The sequence below is a fragment of the Cebus imitator genome, unplaced genomic scaffold (genome assembly GCF_001604975.1).
Source record: "Cebus imitator isolate Cc_AM_T3 unplaced genomic scaffold, Cebus_imitator-1.0 Scaffold82, whole genome shotgun sequence".
NCBI lineage: Eukaryota > Metazoa > Chordata > Mammalia > Primates > Cebidae > Cebus > Cebus imitator.
Genome location: NW_016107397.1, coordinates 6,153,119 through 6,158,245, shown reverse-complemented (window position 1 = coordinate 6,158,245; position 5,127 = coordinate 6,153,119).

Sequence of the window (5,127 nt, the reverse complement as noted above, 5' to 3'; positions counted from 1 at the left end):
AAAAAAAAAAAAAAAAGAATTTATAATACCAGCTACTCAAGAGGCTGAAGTGAGAAGATTGTTCAAGGCCAGGAGTTTGAGGCTGCAGTGAGCTATGATTGTGCCATTGCACTGCGGCTTGGGTGACAGAATGAGAACCTGTCTCAAAAATAAATAAATAATAAATAGATAAATAAAAATTAGCCAGGTGGGATGACACAAGTCTATAATCCCAGCACTTTAGGAGACTGAGGCAGGAGGATTGCTTGAGGCCAGTAGTTCAAGATAAGATGGGGCAATATTACTACAAAAAAAAATTTAAAAATGAACCAGATGTGGCGTTGGGCACCTATGGTCCCACCTACTCAGGAGGCTGAGGCAGGAGGATCACCTGAGCTCAGGAGTTCAGGGCTACAGGAAGCTATGATGGCACCACTGCACTTCAGCCTGGATCACACAGCAAAATTGTGTCTCTAAAACCAAACCAAACCTAAACCACATGCCGGTGGTGGTGACAGGGTTGGGACAGCCACCGCGAGCCTCAGGCCGGGGCCCCACACCTTCCTTGGGAGCTCTGAGGAATCCTTTCTGCTCAGAACACACTTTGGGAATTGCACTTTTCCCGTAGGGCTGGCACATTTGGGTGTCCACAGGCCTGAGCAGACCCGGACCCTGGCAGAGGGGTCTGTGGTCACCGAGGCCAACTCTAAGGGAGTGACTGCATTTGTAAGCCAGCTCCTGGGCACTTACTCAGCCTGAAAGTGGGCTCTGCGTGACCAGATGTTCTTATTTTGCAAGAGAAACGGAAAACGCAGATTTTTTTCACGGGAAATCTCCAAATGTTTGAACATTGGCAGTTAGTTACAATTCTTTTCAAACTCTTTGTGGGCCAATCAAGACAAGCTACAGCTGGTCTTGGCCTGCGCGTACCATTCTGCAGCCTCTGATGGAAGCTTCTTAAAGACACTGGTCAATGTTGATGGTCACTGCCTTGTAGCACTGACCACAGGGATAACCTGAGTTTGAAGCAGCCCAGGTGATCTTTATTTTATTTTTATTATTAATGTTTTAATTAATTAATTAATTGAGACAGAGTCTTGCTCTGTCGCCAGGTGCTGGGCTGGAGCACAGTGGTGTGATCTTGGCTCACTGCAACCTCAGCCTCCTGGGTTCAGGTAATTCTGCCTCAGCCTCCTCAGTAGCTGGGACTACAGGCATGTGTTACCACACCCATCTAATTTTTGTATTTTAGTAGAGATGGGTTTCACTATGTTGGCCGGGATGGTCTCGATCGCTGGACCTCATGATCCACCTGCCTCGGCCTCCCAAAGTGCTGGGATTACAGGCATGAGCCACTGTGGCTGGCCTTATTTAATTAATTAATTAATTAATTAATTTTTTAGGGGCAGGGTCTTGCTCTGTCACCCCGGCTGCAGTGCAGTGATATTATCATAGCTCACTGCAGCCTTGACCTGCTGCCTCAAGCAATCCTCCTGCCTCAGCCTCCTGAGTAGCTGGGACCACAGGCACTTGCAACCATGCTAGGCTAATTTTTTAAATTTTTTGTAGAGAGTGAGGTGTGGGTCTTGCTGTGTTGCCCAGTCTAGTCTTGAACTCCTGGCCTCAAGCAATCCTCCCCCCTGTGCCTCCCAAAGTGCTGAGATTACAGACGTGAGCCACTATGCCTGGTTGAATTTCGCTCCTTCTTATGAAAGACGTTTTGTCTGAGCATTGCTAGACACTTAACCCCATTACAGCATGGACACTGGGCTCTTACAGACAGGGGGGCATCATATTCTTTCCTTGGTCACCAGGATGACATTTCTGGGTGCACATAAGAAATATCAACTGCACTGGGTGGCTCATGCCTTGGGAGGGGGAGGTGAGAGCATCGCTTGATCCCAGGAGCTCAGCAGCAGCTGGTGACCTCCCAGGAGCAGGGAACGACCAGGGTGCCTAAGGAGAGGTGAATCGACCCAGGTCAGAAATGGATCAGGTCAATACTCCCGTGTTGGCCGGGTGCAGTGTTTCACTTTGTAATCCCAACACTTTGGAAGGCAGAGGCGGGTAGATCACGAGGTCAAGAGATCGAGACCATCCTGGCCAACATGGTGAGACCCCGTCTCTCCTAAAAATACAAAAATCAGCTAGGCATGGTGGTGCACGCCTGTAATCTCAGCTACTTGAGAGACTGAGGAAGGAGAATCACTAGAACCTGGGAGGCAGAGGTTGCAGTGAGCAGACATTGTGCCACTGCATTCCAGCCTGGTGACAGAACAAGACCCTGTCTCAAAAAAAACAACAACAACAAACTCCCGTGCTGATCAATAGTGCGATTACACCTGTGAATAGCCACCGTACTCCAGCCTGAGCAACTTAGTTTCTATTTAAATTAATATAATATAATGTAATAATATATGTCAACTGCAAATTGCACACTGATTCTTCAACCACCCCAGGAAAGGCCGACCTCACCCTGCACACAGATGGCGTGACAGTCCTGAATGCAGGGAGAGAGAGCTTGTCCTCACAGCCACATCGACAGAAGCCAGAGACTGGGGCTGAGAAGACCCTACGGGGTTGGGCTGGAAAGTCCTGGATGCCCAGCTCTTCACACCCACTCAGTGCATGTGATCACGGCTGTAGGATCTAAAATAGATACGCTTGGCAGATGGCCTCTGAAGGTGTTGAAATGGGACTTCACGTGCCCAGCTGATATCTGCATGCAATAGGAAGCCAGATGCTGCCACCATCCTCCCTGTTTGTATCCAGGGGATGGGACTTCTTGTGGAGGTCCCGGTTTGTCTTTGCTTCCAACCCCAAGTAGGCAGCTGGATCAAGCTGTCCTGAGAAGGTGATCCATTTCCCTAATTGGGGGTGTACAATGCTGAATGCAGCTATCCCAGACAGATTTATTCCATATACACCCTTTTCCCCAAATTCTGTGGAATGAACGAAGTCAGATTTCAGCAAGGATGGCTACAGTCCAGAGCAAAATAACTGTGATATCCCCTCTTTGTAGCTCCGCAAACTCTTTCATTTTTTTGAGACAGAGTCTCACTCTGTTGCCCAGGCTGGAGTGCAATGGTGCAATCTTGGCTTACTGCAACCTCCAGCTCCCAGGTTCAAGTGATTCTCCTGCCTCAGACTCCTGATTAGATGGGATTACAGGTGCCCTCCACCACACCTGGCTAATTTCTGTATTTTTAGTAGAGACAGGGTTTCACCACATTGGCCAGGCTGGTCTCGAACTCCCAACCTCAGGTCATCTGCCCACGTCGGCCTCCCAAAGTGTTGCAATTACAGGCATGAGCCACTGTGCCTGGCCCAGTTATACTCTTAGTTATTTTGATATGCACAATTAAATTCCTGTTGACTAGTCACCCTGTTGCTATCAAATACAAGGTCTTATTCATTCTTTTTAACTATTTTTTGCACCTGTTAACTGTCTCCTCTTTCTCCTGCCTCCCCGTCCCCACCACCTACCCTTCCCAACCTCTGGTAACCATCCTTCTATTCTCTACCTCTATGAGTTCAATTATTTTATTTTGTTTTACTTAATTTGTTTAGATGGAATCTTGCTCTCTTGCCCAGGCTGGAGAGCAGTAGCACGATCTCAAATCACTGTATCCTCCACCTGTCAGGCACAAGCGATTCTCCTGCCGCAGCCTCTCAAGTAGCTGAGATTACAGGCGTCAGCTACCATGCTCTGCTAATTTTTGTATTTTCAGGAGAGACAGGATTTCATCATTTGGCCAGGCCAAATGATGAAATCCTGACCTCAAGTGATCTTGAACTCCTGACCTCAAGTGATCCACCTGCCTCAGCCTCCCAAAGTGGTGGGATTACAGGCCTGAGCCACCACGCCTGGCCTGAGTTCAATTAGTTTAATATTTAGCTCCCACGAATAAGGAAGAACATGCAAAGTTTGTCTTCCTGCGCCTGGCTAATTTCACTTAACAGAATGAACTTCAGTTCCATCCATGTTGTTGCAAATGACAGAATCTCATTCTTTTTGATGGCTGAATAGTATTCCATTTTGTATAAGTACCATGTTTTCTTTTTCTTTTTTTTTTTCTGCAGCAGAGTCTCGCTCTGTCACCCAGGCTGGAGTGCAATGGCGCAATCTCGGCTCACTGCAAACTTCACCTCCCAGGTTCAAACAATTCTCCTGCCTCAGCCTTCCCAGTAGCTGGGACTACAGGTGCATGTCACCATGCCCGGCTACTTTTTTGTATCTTTAGTAGAGATGGGGTTTCACTGTGTTAGCCAGGATGATCTCAATCTCCTGACCCCGTGATCTGCCCACCTCAGCCTCCCAAAGTGCTGGGATTAAGGCGTGAACTCCTGTACCCGGCCACCATGGTTTTTTTTATCCATTCATCTGCTGATGGACACTGAAGTTGCTTCTGAATCTTGGCTATTGTGAACAGGGCTGCAGTAAGCATGAGAGTGCAGAGATCTCTTTGATAGACTGATTTCCTTTCTTTTGGGATACATTTAGCAGTGGGATTGCTGGATCATATCATAGCTCTATTTTAAGTTTTTTGAGAAACCTCCAAACTGTTCCCTATAGTATATATACTAATTTACATTCCTACCAAGAGTTTTGAGGGTTCCCCCTTCTCCACATCCTTGCCAGCATTCGTTACTGCCTGTCTTTTGGATAGAGCTGGATTTTTTTTTTTTTTTTTTTTTTTTTTTTTTTTTTTTTTTTTTTTTTTTTTTTTTTTTTTTTTTTTTTTTGAGGTGGAGTTTTGCTCTGTCACCCAGGCCAGAGTATAGTGACATGATCTCGGCTCACTGCAAACTCTGCCTCCCGGGTTCAAGCAATTCTCCTGCCTCAGCCTTGCAAGTAGCTGGGATTACAGGTGCCTGCCACCACGCATGGCTAATTTTTGTATTTTTAGCACAGATGGGGTTTCACCATGTTGGCCAGGCTGGTCTCAAACTCCTGGTCTCAAGTGATCTGCCTGCCTCGGCCTTCCAAAGTGCTGGGATTACAGGTGTGAGCCACCATGTCTGGCTGAGAACTTCTTTTTCTGTAAGTGTTTTTTTTTTTTTTTTTTTTTAATAGAAATGGGGGTCTCACTATGTTGCCCAGGCTGGTCTTGAACTCCTGGCCTCAAGTGATCCTCCTGCCTCAGC